The sequence below is a fragment of the Chrysemys picta genome, chromosome 1 (genome assembly GCF_011386835.1).
Source record: "Chrysemys picta bellii isolate R12L10 chromosome 1, ASM1138683v2, whole genome shotgun sequence".
Classification (NCBI taxonomy): domain Eukaryota; kingdom Metazoa; phylum Chordata; order Testudines; family Emydidae; genus Chrysemys; species Chrysemys picta.
Genome location: NC_088791.1, coordinates 73,133,142 through 73,148,543, shown reverse-complemented (window position 1 = coordinate 73,148,543; position 15,402 = coordinate 73,133,142). Strand labels below are relative to the sequence as shown.

The 15,402-nt window shown below is 39.2% G+C and overlaps 1 protein-coding gene across 6 annotated transcripts in view; it reads left to right on the top strand.

Moving 5' to 3' along the window:
• The window catches only part of PAWR (pro-apoptotic WT1 regulator), a 134,429-nt gene that overhangs the window by 46,549 nt on the left and 72,478 nt on the right, over positions 1–15,402 (top strand). The window lies entirely within an intron of this gene.

Genomic DNA, 15,402 nt, shown 5'->3' with positions numbered 1-15,402 from the left:
TAGTGCACAGTAGTTGCCACCTGCTAGCAGAACACCTAAATTGGCATATCATTTTATTTTTTAACTGTTTGTTTAGCAAAATACTCATTCTCTTCTCTCCCCCCGTCCCCCCTTTGGAGGATTCTGGGGAAAGTCCAGATGTAGTAGCATGGTATTTGAAACTATTTAAATGCAGTTTGTTTTGAGAACCAAGCAAGATCTAAAAATAAAACTAGGGGGCAATAAAAAAAACTTTTGCATTTAACCTGGAAACTGTCACGATTCAGGAGAGGAGCTTTACCAGCTATCTATAGTATGTCATTATGACTTAAAGAGAAAAATCAATGACGTTGTATTCATTTAGGTCTTGATTTTAGTGGGGTAGCTAAGCAGGTTCCTCACTTTAAGCTCTTGAATTATTCCCATTGAATAAGTAAGACTACACCTGCTTAAATTAGACCTAGGCTTAAGTGCCTTATTGAATTGGAGCCTTAATATAGCTGCTGATTATAGGTTATAGTTAAGGACTGTAAATGTGGTAGGGCACTTTTGGACGATTTCATGGCCAGGGGAATTTAAAATTAGACAATTTCACCTTTTCAGATGTTTACATCTGAAATGTCACAATATTGTAACCGTGGGAGTCAAAAGGTGGTCGGGGGTGAGGGTTGCAAGGCTATTGTAGGGGGATTGTGGGATTGCTACGTTTACGTCTGCCGTGCTGCTGCTGGGGACACTGCCTTCAGAGCTGGCCAACCAGAGAGGAAGGCTGCTGGCCAAGCACCCAGCTCTAAAGCCAGCACTGCTGCCAGCAGCAGCTCTGAAGTGAAGGTTGCAAGCTATGGGGGGGTGGGTTACCGTATGTCCAGTTTTCCTGGCAGCTTCCCGCCTGGGTTGGGGGCTGACAGCTGGAGGTGCAGCCTCTCCAGGCGGAGAGGTGACAGCTGTGGAGCTTCCTGCAGCAGGGGAGGTTCCTGGATGTGTGTCTGACCCGCCCCGGGAGCAGCCCCAACAGGGGAAGAGGAAGTCTTGTCCCTCCCTATCCCTGGCCAAGACTAGCAGCTGCAGCCTGCGTAGGGTAGGAGCCCCTGGATTTCCCGGGAGAGATCGGATTTCACGGTATATAGGGTAGGGCTTTGTAAAAGATTTAAGGAAGCTGGGAGGAGCAGGTAAACAAATCAACACCATAACACTTACATAAAACTAAGTATGTGTTTAAGAAATATAGCTGAGTAGGACGTGTCAGACTCCTAAAACATTACCTGGAAATTTGGAGACGGGGAAATCATTTTTTTGGTGAACTCTAAAAATTGGCCTATAATGTCTTGTTTTGTGCTGAATCACAGAGCCAACTGGTCGTAGTAGTCCTATGTATACCTGGGGTACATCTATTGAAATGAAAAATAAACTTGGTTAGGCAACTGATTCCAGTTTACTGAATTCTCATCACTGGATTCATTCTTGTGTAATCTCTTGTGTAGTCACTTCATCTTTTTGATAAATCATGTACAATTCAGGTTAGTCTTATTCTTGGGTGTAGGAAGGAGTGTGTCTGCTAAAATGAGAAATTGAGCGGGGGAGCGGGAGATGTGTTTATGCGTATATTACTGTATCCTGAAAGGTCAGGTTCACTTGATCATTCAATTCATATTTCATGTGCTCTGAGAATGTACATGCTAGAGTGTTCAGAGTGTGCCCTTTGCATGGAGTTGTAGCGTGTGCATGAAGTTTGAAATAGATGTTTGAGAAGGATGTAGTTAAAAAAAAAAAAAAAAAATTCTTCCAGTGTCATGTGAAAGCTAGTAGTAGTGAAAAAAGACCAGCAGGCTTCTAATTTTAAATGGTTAATGCTCCAAGTGGTGCTCTGGAGTGTGCATTCTTGAAAGCACATATTTACTCTATTACCTTGTCAGAAATCTAATGCCTCTTTACAACACTTGGGGGGTGGGGTGGGGTGGAGAAGGGTTGGCCATTTGGTGGGGGGGGGGAGAGTATACATTAAATTAACCTATTTTTAGTATATAGTTTTATTGAGGGATTTGGTATGTCTATGTGAAATGTTGAGTCATTCCTCTAAACAAAGGTCAGACTGAGTGGGAGCAGTCCAATAAACTGCCAATTTGTGAAATTTGACAAACTTGATAAGAACAGTCTTTTATGGTCAGATTTGGATGTAGTAGTTCCCTCCTGCTTTATACATGGCTATTTTTATATAAAACAGACCTATAACTAGATAAAGGATTCACTTATGTGAAACACTGACATTTCCTCTGTTCCAATCAGGGATAAATATCAACTTTCTTTGTTAAAGCCATGATTTGTTTGGCGAATGAACCTTTGAAATGAGCAGCTTTTTTGCTGCACAGTTAGGAAATGTTTCTTGCAACATCCTTCATGGCAAATGGTGCTTCTGATTACTTATTTCTTCCAGGTCTGTTGATTCCTTTGTTCTCAGAAGACCTGTCTGGATTTATGCCCAGAGAATTCAGGCAAAACCCTCTCTGCTTCAAAGTTCTGTGCAAGGAAGCTCCTTAGGAAATACTAAGCTAGGCTTTTGCTTACAATGTAAAAAAGTTAATAACTAAATAAACCAGAAAATAACAGAGTTCATTTTGGACCTATTAACAGAATAAGCTTTGCAGAAATGGCTCTAATTATTCAATGTCCACATCATGAAAAAAGCCAGCCAGTGGGAACAGGAACAATAAAACTCATTCCCAAATCTGTAATGTCTCCCTTTGCAGAACTGTTAACAGATACCTAGGAAATAGGTCCAATATAATGTTGGCTCAGGGAAGCTTAGAGTTCAGTTTCCCCCCCCCACCTCAGATATGTCCTATCCTAGATCTCCTGGGAGTCTTCAAAATCCCAGGAAACTTAAATGATGATTTATAGATTTTTAAAGGTCAGAAGTGACCATTGTGATTATCTGTCGGGCCACTTGCAGTTAGGTTATAGACTTTCACCAGTAATTTTTTCACCAAGTTGAGTAACTTGTGATTGAACTAGGTCATATCTTTTAGATTGTTCATTTTGAGATTGGGGTGTTTGAATAAATGCTCAGAATTTGTGATGAAAGGACTTCTGTTATGCCATGGAACTCTGTCTCCAGGAGACATACTCTTCACGTCAATTGATCACTAAATACATGCACGGACATATTCATCAAACTCAGACACCCAAGGTTACTGAGGTTTCAATCCAAACTACATAGTTGGCATTCATGCTTAGTCTATTTGACCTTAATTCCTTTTTCGTCTGGAACTTTCCCAAGGGATACCAGTCATTCTGATAGCACTCTTATTGATTAAAGGCATTTGCCTTTACTTTGACATGGGCAACATCCTCATTCAAGTCCCCAGAAGCCATCAATACCTCCTTTGCCTTGACAGCTTTTCAGGAACAAGTCTTTGTCCTCAACTGAGGAAAGAGTATTCTTGTTGCTTGTAAAAATATTTCATTTTGGAGATCATCTAGAAAGATTCTGCTTTAGAAAGTCCCTGTAAAAGGGCAAGTTTGAGGGGATGGGGCAGCATGGAAACCAGATTTTAGCTGTAACACTACCATTCATAAAGAGCCATCCTCCATTTCGAGGCAGGTCGGTTTTTGCTCACCCTATACTGCACGGTTTCTGAAGGGCCTGGAGCGCCTTTACCCACATGTTGGGGATCCGGTATCCCCTTGGACCTGATTCTTGTGCTGTCACCACTCATGGGTCCCCGCTTCGAGTCCCTAGCGTCCTGTTCTCTACTGCTTCTCTCCTGGAGGATCTCCTTCCTAGTCGCCATAACTTCAGCCCGTCGAGTGTCCGAAATCAGAGCGCTAACATCTGAACCATCTTACACGGCCTTCTATAAGGACAAGGTTCAGCTGCGTCCATACCAAGCCTTTCTGCCCAAGGTTATCTCCCAGTTCCATACTGGTCAAGATATATATTTGCCGGTTCTTTGTCCTAAGCCCCATGCAATGAATTAAGAATGCAGGTTGCATTTCCTGGACATCAGATGTGCTCTGGCCTTCTACATAGAACAGGGGTAGGCAACCTATGGCACGTGTGCCGAAGGCGGCACACAAGCTGATTTTCAGTGGCACTCACACTGCCCGGGTCAAATTTAAATGAAGCTGCTTAAACATTTTACAAACCTTATTTACTTTACATACAACAATAGTTTAATGATATATTATAGACTTATAGAAAGAGGCCTTCTAAAAACGTTAAAATGTATTACTGGCACGCGAAACCTTAAATTAGAATGAATAAATGAAGACTCGGCACACCACTTCTGGAAGGTTGCTGACCCCTGACATAGAACAAAGCCATTCCGTAAGTGAACGGAGTTGTTCATGGCGATGGCAGATGGGATGAAAGGTTGCCCCGTGTCTGCCCAAAGAATCTTTGTGGATCGCAGCCTGTATCTGCTACTGCTATGAGCTAGCGAAGGTGCGTCCCTGCTGCCGATAGCGACTGCTCACTTGACTAAGGTGCAGGTATCCTTGGCAGCTTTCCTTGCTCAGGTACTGTTCCAAGAGATCTGTTGGGCCATGACCTTGTCATTTGTCCACACATTCACTTCACACTATGCATTGACCCAGTAAGCTCAGGATGATGCTGGCTTTGGCAGAGCTGTGCTACAAGCTGCATGACGGTGAACTCCATGCCTACCTCCATTGATATTGCTTGTCACCTGGAGTGGAATTGACATGAGCAAGCACTTGAAGAAGAAAAAACAGTTACCTGCCTTTCATAACTGTTGTTCTTCGAGATGTGTTGCTCATGTCCATTCCATTACCCACCCTCCTGCCCCTGTCGGAATTGTTGGTAAGAAGGAACTGAAGGGGTAGAGCCGGCGGCGCCTGATACACCGCAGCATGAGCGCGGCACTCCAGAGGGCACCACTGCCGGCTCTACGGATACCGTTAAGGCAAAAATCTCCAAGGGCTGTGCACATGGGCACGCACACGCCTAGAATGGAATGGACATGATCAACACATCTCAAAGAACAATAGTTACGAAAGGTAGATGACAGGTTTTTTTTTTCTTCATCATGCCTGTGGTAGACTAATAGCAGAATCATTCAAGAGTGGTTGCTCCTTATCATTCTGTCAAGATTCTTTAGTGATGTTGGTTGTAAACTTTTATGTGGGCAAGTTATGTGCTTTAACTGTCAACACAAGGGATGTGATGCCACATGGTCAAAAAGAATAAATTACTTGAGCTTCTCGTACCCAGGGAGTCTCTCAGAGCAATCTAGGGAAAGCCCACAAAGCCATCCTGTAATCCTAAAATCTGTTAAATTATTCCTTGGTAACAGAGATAATGTTATTTTATCAATAAAGCATACATTAAATGGATTAAGAATTGGTTAACTGAGATTTCAATGTGGAATCATTATTCAATGGCGATGTTTCTAGTGGGGTTCCGGAGGGTGCTACTAGCCTGGACATTATTGAATACTTTTATTGATTTATCAGATAGTAAATACCAAACCATTGCTGATAAAAATGTGCAGATAACTCAGGGGGTGCAAAAAAGAGGCATGTAAATTTATTCATAGGCTGGAGAAAACTTCCTTACAGTGAGAGACTTAAGGAGATCAATCTGGTTAGCTTCTCAAGAAGATTGAGAGTTGATTACACTGTTTGCACAGTATACCTTCATGGAGAAAGAGCATATACTAAAGAGCTCTTTAATTTGGTGGAGAAAAGTATAACAAGGCGAAATGCCTGGAAAGCATAGCCAGACAAATTCAAGTTCGAAACAAGGCACAATTTTTAACAGAGTGATTAACCATTGGAACAAACTAACAAGGGAAGTGGTAGACTCTCCATCTCTTGGTATCTTCGCTCATGACTGACTGACTTTCTGAAAGATATGCATTAGCCTTGGACAAGTTATTGGGCTCAATATGGGGTAATAGCTGTTTTACACAATGAAGTAAAATGTCTTTTTCTTTGGGCAGGGTATTATTTTGCTCTGAAGATGTCCTTCATTGATATGAAATAATTTAATTGCAAATACAAATATCATGTTTTGTTACCTAACCAGTTTTATTAAAAAATAATTTATTGTATTAGTGCACACATGAATTTTCCCTTCATATTTTCTTAACTATTACAATAAACAAAATTTATGATCACGCTAACTTTGCTAATATGAAAATTAAATCCTTTTCTAAAGGAATGAGGTGAGGACTTGGTTCTAAAGCAAAGCATGTCAAGGATTTAAGAAAGGTTTTGGAAGTTGCATCTTCTGTGATAAATGTTATAACTTATAGCCACTATAGCCCTAAGGGTACATCTACACTACAGCGGGGAGTCGATTTAAGATACGCAAATTCAGCTACGTGAATAGCGTAGCTGAATTCGACGTATTGCAGCCGACTTACCCCGTTGTGAGGACGGCGGCAAAATCGACTTCTGCGGCTTTTTGTCGGCGGCGCTTACTACCACCTCCGCTGGTGGAGTTAGAGTGCCGATTCGGGGATCGATTGTCGCGTCCCGATGGGACGCGATAAATCGATCCCCGAGAGGTCGATTTCTACCCGCCGATTCAGGCGGGTAGTATAGACCAGACCTCATCAATCTGTGAACCTTTTTATGGTAGTGTATTGTAAATAGGTTAGAACATCTTTTAAAAAAAGAAAAACAGTGAATAGCTGGCTGTCTTTCAGTGTAAGATGTGGAGTTTGAGTCCATAATTGAACTACAACATTTTTTGTTATAACTTAGTAAAAATATCATTTTTTTCTCTATCCTTTGTCTTAAATTCATCCTAATTGCCCAAACACTTTCTGCAAAATTGCTGGGCCAAATGCCATTTATTTAATTATTTATATATCACACTGTTAAACAATTCTAGAATACCTACTGAAATTTATAATAAATATTTTGGATGTTTTTCTACATTTTCAAATATATTATTTTCAATTACAGAATACAAAGTGTACAGTGCTCACTTTATATTATTTTTTATTACAAATATATTTTGTTGCCAAGGCAGCTCCCAGCAAAGCGGATATTGGTTTCTTTGTTACTTTAATTGCCTATTCATTTCTTTAAGTAGCCTGTTGCTTCTTTTGGGGTTTTTCCCAGGTGGGGATGGGCTGGGTTTTTTTTGTTTTGTTTTTCTGCTTTAGCAAGCCTATATTGGCTTCTTTGTGTATGTAATTGCCCATCATTTAAATTAAGAAGCCTGTTGCTTTTCTTTAAGTAGCTTTGTCATTGAAGTGTGCGGCTTGTTTTTGGCTTGATTAGCAGTGCCTCCGAAATGGGATTGGCTTGGTTTGGGCTTGCTGTGAAAAGGCAGTGCAGTTTTTTTTTTTTTTTTTTAAATCTTGCAGACCTGGGAGCAAGAGTATTTTTCAGTTCACCTCATACAAGTACATTATTGCATCTCTTTATCGTGAAAGTGAAACTTGCAAATGCAGACTTGTTGTTGTTATTGCAAAGTTTTTATGTGCCAGATAGGCTAACCATTTGTATGCCCCTTATCTGGCATGTTACTATCTTTCAACCTCTGCTACAACAATTCCATGCGAACACCTGTTCTCCCTTCCAGGTGACATTGTAAATAAGAAGTGGGCAGCATTATCTCCTGTAAATGTAAACAAACTTTTTGTCTTAGCGATTGGCTGAACAAGAAGTAGGACTGAATGGATTTGTAGGTGCTAAAGCTTTACATTGTTTTGTTTTTGAGTGTAGTTATGTAACACAAAAATCTGCACTGTAAATTACAGTTTCACGATAAAGGATTGCACTACAGTACTTGTATGAGGTAAACTGAAAAATACTATTTCTTTTTTACAGTGCAAATATTTGTAAATATTTGACACTGAAATCAGTGTATTTGAAAATATAGAAAACATCCAAAAATATTTATTGGTGTTCTAGTATTTAACAATGCGATTAAAACGGCGATTATTTTTTTTTCTCCTGTTTATTTGCAATTTTTAAAATTGTTTGGCAGCCCTAATATATATATATAAATACATAAAATGAGGCTATTAGATACAGGTGGATGAGGTAATGCTTTTTTATTGGACCAACTTCTGTTCTGAAAGAGACAAGCTCTCAGGCTTATACAGGACTCTTCGGGTTCACCTAACATTTAGCCCAAATATCTGACTTTTCCTCCATGTGTCTTTACGTATGCACATGGCAAATATACGCATGCTGTATAGCATATTTTCATGTCATGGTGTACTTCTCAAAGAAAGCTAAATAAAAGCACTTCCTCTTCCTCCTTATTTTGCAATTGAAAAGCTATATATGTAAAATACTTTAATTTTTACTAAACTGAAGGTTGTGTGACTGTCAAAAGGAATGAACTATTGTGTTGTTGTTTTTCAAGAATATAAGTCATGTAACATTTTGGTTCTGTAGAGAGAGATATTAATGTGAATCATGTCAGGGTAACTTAATGCATGAGCTGTGCATTATCCTTGCACGTTATAAATCATGCATTTGAAACCTCATCACTTTTATTCTTTAGACTTATGATTTGAACTATAAATGGGAGTTCTTAAATTCCATTAGATGTAAAGTCCTACTTCCCTTTTTTACTCAACCTTTTGCCAACTGCTGTGAAATGTGTGGTATTGAAAGCAAAACAAACCCCACAGCTTACATCAGTCACAGGAATAAAACACTAAATACTCAATTGTTTTCATTTACTAATCTCAAATGTTTCACAGTTATGATAGTGGGGTCTGACATTTTCTGGGAATTAATGTCTATGTTAAAGTCCTCTGCTCACTGCTTTTGCCTTGGGCCCTCTGCTCCTCCATGCTGATTACTGTCACCCAATCCCCTCTCTCTGGCAAATATTGTTTAAAGAGCAGTTGGAAAGGAAGACTTCAGTACAGTACTTGCAGCTCGTCTAAATAGAGACAGTAACTACTGATGTTATAATGTTTAAATGAAAAGTATCTATAGAATTAAAAATACCTATTTTGCTACTTTGTTGCAGTCTGTTTTCTGTTGTGAAATTGTGTAAATATTAATGTTTAATTTTGTTGTTTCATATCTCTTATTATCGGAATAGTCCTTAGCTGATCAAAAAAGGCTAAAATTATTGGGAAACTGTCAGTAGCTGTCCTTATCTCTAGCTTTATGCAAATTTTCATTATTATCCTATGAATATTTGTATTGAGTCAGTCTTCCCCTTGACTTGGATTAAGAGATAGTCGGTGGGATGGACCATACATCCAGGTAGTGCTGCTGCGCCCAACTACCAATGTTTTCTCTCCTTAAAAAGTGGTTCCCATTGGTTAATCCTGGTGCAGCATTTGGCTGCTGAGTGCCACGGCAACGACTAAAAAAAGACATCTACTGTCAAAAAAAATCCCTCGTATCCTACCTCCCTTCCCCTACCTTTTGGTGGTACAATTTTATGTATAGCCTACAGACCATTCTAAATTACTTTACAGCCATGCCGTTTTACAATACTTGTTTTTATGGTAGATAATTCTGGCCTTGTTTACCATGGATGACTCCACGGTGAATGGAGAACTAATGAAGTTATGTTACCACAAGAGGAGAGACTGAAAGCTGAATAGTTGAGAAGGGAGGTGGATTTAGTAAGACTATTTTGAGATTCTTTGATATTTTTTAATAACCTCTATTTTATTCTAATGACTGATTTATAGTTGGGCAGGTGGGAGGGAAATCAGGTTTGGCATACGCAACAAGGAAATTGCCTTTAAACAAATTCCAGCAACAATAAAACCAAAAACCTTTTAGGAATTCCACTTGAAGAATATAAAAATTTACAGGTAACTATTCAAATTATTACTTTTCAAAGATTCAGTTGAAATCAACAACCTACTCTGGAATCTGAACTTACTAAAAGTATAAAACACATTTAAGCGAAGTACACTTTAGAAATACAGCATACTAAGCCTGCATATTTTTTTAAAAAAAATCTCTCTCACTATGTAAAGTCAGTTTTTACAGATTTGTTGTCCTCATCTGGTAGTGATCAGCAGAACTGATAGAATATTTCAAAAGTTTAAAAATGTAACTTTTAAAAGGTTTAAATCCAAACCATTGCCCAAAACCCAGGTTTTGCTGTTCCTCAAACAAATTTCAGTCCTCCTAGGAATGCATGGTATCTGTTCTAGGGGTTTTCACACTGATTGAAAAGACTTGCTTCAAAATGTGCATTCTTTGCAAATACATTTTGGTATTTAGTTTAGAGCCTGATCCTGCATGTATTTAAGCAATCATAGGTTAAGAAAAAGGGCCCAACCCCCCAGTGTAAACTAGCCACTATTGTAATTATTCTGATGCAGTGGGGCACACTGTACTCTTTCTGCTGAAGTGGGGGATTATGAATTAAACCATCAGGAAATACTTTAAAAATCAAAGGTATGGCTTGGCTGTACATTTAAAAGAAATATTGGGTAAGATTTCTCTGAGGTCCCAATTTGGATCTTATCATTAGTAAAAATAAGTAGTGATACTCAAGTCATGGAGTTAGTCTAATTGGGCCATAAGTGGCTCAGTTAATGGTTTTCAGCTCTTTCTCATGAAGGGGGAGATGAGTAATATTCAAAGCTTGCACTCATGGGAAAACTGAACATTAGGGATACAGATGCACTCAGTGAATTCAGTGCAGATTACATGTCTAACAAAGGGGTCCCCAAGGAGGTGTCTTAAATCAAGACACGCTACTCCCCTTTCCCTTTCGTTTTGCCCAAGTTCTGCTTACATGAAGGACTAATCTGGCATATGGCAAGGTGTTTGCCATGAATGAGGAGGAGGAAGTGTTCAATAAATATTTTTGTTCTGTATCTGGAACAAAGCTGTGCACTTGCATCACTAGAGGATGATGAAATACTTTCCATTTCATTGGTAACCAAGGAAGCTGTTAAACATCATCTACTAGGGATAAGCATTTTTAAATCAGTTGGCCTGGATAACTTGCATGTAGGAGTTCTCAGCCAACTCCTTTAGAAGATTGTTGGTGTGGCTGACAACTTCTAATAGATCTTGGAATATTGGGAAAATTTCAGAATGCTGAGTGAGTGCTAATGTTATGCCAAAATTCAGAAAGGCCAAATGGGCAAAAAGGATGACCTGGGTAAATATAAACAGGTTAGCCAGACATCAGTTCTGGCAAAATAATGGAAAAGCCAAAATGGGAGTCATTTAATAAAGAATTAAAAGATAGTAATATAAGAGCCAATCAACATGGTTTTATGTAAAGTAGGTTTCGTCAAACAAACCTGATTTCCTTCTTTGAGGCGATTACAAATTTGGTTGATACAAGTAACTACGTAGATGCAATATATTTAGACTTTCCTAAGGTGTTAGTGCCTCACAACATTCTGATTTAAAAATTCACAATATCTGTGAAGCACATGGTAAATGGATTAAAAATGGCTGACATCTCAAAGTACTTGTCAATGGGGAATAATAATTGAATTGAGGATTTTTCTAGTGGGGGTTCTGCAGGTCCCAAATATCAGGGGGTAGCCGTGTTAGTCTGTATCTACAAAAACAACAAGGAGTCTGGTGGCACCTTAAAGACTAACAGATTTATTTGGGCATAAGCTTTCGTGAGTAAAAACCTCACTTCTTCGGATGTATGCATCCGAATAAGTGAGGTTTTTACTCACGAAAGCTTATGCCCAAATAAATCTGTTAGTCTTTAAGGTGCCACCAGACTCCTTGCAGGTCCCACAGGTATTCATCAGTGATCTCAAAGTAAATAAATCTGCTGATTTAAAACCTGTGGATGACCCAACAATTGGCATGGTAAATGATGAGGATGGCAGTCACGCAAAGCGATTTGGATCACTTGGTGAGCTGTACCCAGGCAAACACAATGGATTTTAATACAGTCAAATGCCAAGATTTATATCTAGGAACAAGGAACTGAACATGAGCTCCCAGTGTGATGCTGTGGAAAAAAGGCTAATGTTTATACACCCCAGGACCACAAGGGAATAGTGAGTAGAAGCAGGGAGGTAATTTTACCTCTGTATATGGTATTGGTGAGACTGATACTGGAATACTATGTCCAGTTCTCATGTCCAAATTTTTAAAAAGGATGCTGACAAATTGGAGAGAATGCAGAAAAAAGCCATAAAAATTATTTGAGGGTTGGAGATAATGCCTTACAGTGAGAGATTTAAAGATCTCAATCTGTTAAGCTTTTCAAAAAGAACAATGAAAGGTGAAGTACCTTCACAGGGAGAAAACACAATGCTTTTTTAAAGCAATCTGGAAACTTTTTTTTTCTATACTACAAAGCTGTGCCATAGTTTTGATTTAACCCATTGCTTCTTGTCCTATCCTCAGACGTTAAGAACAACAATTTTTCTCCCTGGTCCTTGTAACAACCTTTTATATACTCAAAAACTGTTATCATGTCTCCTCTCAGTCTTCTCTTCTCCAGACTAAACAAACCCATTTTTTTCAATCTTCCCTCATAGGTCATGTTTTCTAGACCTTTAATCATTTTTGTTGCTCTTCTCTGGACTTTCTCCAGTTTGTCCACATCATTCCTGAAATGTGGTGCCCAGAACTGCATACAATACTCCAGTTGAGGCCTAATCAGCACAGAGTAGAGCAGAAGAATTACTTCTCATGTCTTGCTTACAACACTCCCGTTAATACATCCCAGAATGTTTACTTTTTTTGCAACAGTGTTACAGTGTTGACTCATATTTAGCTTGTGGTCCACTATGACCCCCAGATCTCTTTCTGCAGTACTCCTTCCTAGGCAATCATTTTCCGTTTTGTATGTGTGCAACTGATTGTTCCTTCCTAAATGAATTTCATCCTATGTACCTAAGACCATTTCTCCAGTTTGTCCAGATCATTGTCCTATCGTCCAAAGCACTTGCAACCCCTCCCAACTTGGTATCGTCTGCAAACATAAGTGTACTCTGTGCCATTATCTAAGTAATTGATGAAGATATTGAAAAGAACTGGACCCAGAACTGATCTCTGCGGGACCCCACTTGTTATGCCCTTGCAGCATGACAGTGAACCACTGGTAACTTACTCTCTGGGAACTGTTTTCCAACCAGTTTTGCACCCATCTTATAGTAGTTCGGTCTAGGTTGCATTTCATACCTCAGTGTATGTCCACACTGCAAATGTAGCACAAAGGTAGGCATACCTGAGCTAGCTTTAATTTAGCAAGCACAGGTAACTCCATCCAAGTATAGACTTGGCAGCACAGGATAGCAAATAGAGTACAAGCCCATTGGGGCCCAGGAAATGTAGCCTGAGCTGTCATGTCTACACTTAAGTGTTACTCATGCTAGCTAGCTTTAGTCTAGTGCAAGTATGCCTACCTGTGCTACACTCAAACCTTCACTTCCAGTGTAGGCACACCCTCAGTCACTGCTGCAGGTTTTCTACAGGATCTGGAAGACATCACTGCATTGGTTTACACTGGTAGATATTCTTTGCTAGCACGAGAGAGAGACTTTTAAAATGAAAGCTGAAGTTCTGCAGAATCAGAATATGATTCGAGGGCTACATAAATGCATCAAGAAGGCTGTATTCCGTTAACAAGGTGGGATTTTGTTAACACTGACCCAATGAGGTTGGCCAATCTGTGTGTGCATTCGTGCACCTGTGGCAGAAATCCTCCACTCAGCTTTCATATAAAAGTGATATGAATGTCAGCACTTACATGGACTATTTCAAGTACTAATGCTAAGCACATGCATTTTCTCCTTTCTGTAAACTCTTTCAATTTGTAATATATATTTTTTAAAATATACATTTTTTTTAAATAACTTAGGGAAGCAAAACAAAAAATTAAGGTACTCACTGAAAGTGGAGCACGTAGCATGCATGTGTCTGCAGCCCAAACACTTTTAAACTGTGTGTTTGCACGCATTTCTAACTCAGTTGTTCCTAGAGAGGGTTCTAGCCCATTTTGGACAAACTATTAGAACCCAGTACAGCTCCAATAATTTATACCTTATTTAGCCATGTTTTGTTTCTTTTAGCTCTGTAATAAAACTAGTGTAGACAGGGCTCTAGGCTTGGTCTACACCTAAAAATTGGATTCTGAAAAAATTCATACCTGTGCAATGTAGTTGTCAACCTAATCTCCACTGTAGTTGCAGGTAGGCTGACAGAATAATTCTTCCGTTGACCTAGCCACTGCCTCTGAGAGGTGGATTACCGGCATAGACCAAAAAACCACTACTGTCAATTTTAGGAAGTAGCTACAATACAGCGGCACAGCTGCAGCACCGTAGCTGTGCCTCTGTATTATAGGCTTGTCCAAAGCCTTAAGAGCATATTTAATTGTTATCTGAACAATGTGCTGGAAGTCTAGATAGAGCATAACCATGCTAAGGAAAACAAGCGGTTTTGTAAGCCTAATGTAGCAGAAAATTTACCTAAAACAGGAATAAAAGAAGCTTAAAACCCTAGAATGTTAGGTGGAATGTAACTGTTATGTTGCAGTCTCTGTGGTCATGTCTACACCATATTTTTCTTCCTAAAAATTTCCCACCATCGTTACCAGTAGGTCAGCCTCCACTGGAAGTAACAGTGTTTGGTAATGGTTGAGTGTACAAGGTGATAATGCTTTAATTACCAAGATGTATGTGTGTGTGTTAGACAAAGCGATAGCAAAAAATTCTAGCAGCTGTAGAATCTCCGCCGTAAACTAATGTTCTTATCATTGCTAACACCAGTGGAGAAGAACCAGGGAAAATGGGAAACTGCTACCATGGGAATTTTTTAGGGAAAAGTCCTACAATTCTCTTGCATTCGTAAATCTTTAATCCAGAAGCACAGAGTTTGTCCTTTGTAAGCATGCACAGTTAATGTGAGGTGACAGTCAGGTCTAGAAATGTTCAGTTCAGACTCATACACTAAAGTAGAATCAGTTCAGATACATATCCAGACTTTGGGGTGGTATAGTTCAAAATATGACAAAGTCTATTATGTTTGTCAAACTGGACTGGAAATCTGGGTGGGAGGTGGAAGCTGAAGAGAGCACTGTGGTGTTTCTCAGATGGAATAAGGAATTGCAGAGTGTGTGAAAATTTTTATTTTCACTTTTATTGTTTTTAAGAGCGATCCTTTTTTAAATTGGCAAATGAAACTCGCCCACAATTTTGGATGAAGGTTCAGTTCTGATTTTATCTGAACTAGTTCTCCGATCCTTAAACTGTCTAAGGCCTTATAAGATTTGCCCTAGTTGAGCTATTTCTGTTTTTATAATGCTTATATTTGTATATGACACTTCTGTTTTTTTTCTCTCTGCCAAAGCTATACAAAAACCAAACATAAAATGGGAGGAAAATGAAGCTTTCTAAAGTATTGTAGAATGAAACACACTTGAAAAGCAATGTATGTGTTCAAGTATCCTACTGCTTTTAGGGGTTTTAGAGCAGGTGCTACAAAGGTTAATAGCTAGCCTGTCACTTCTATTGTAGC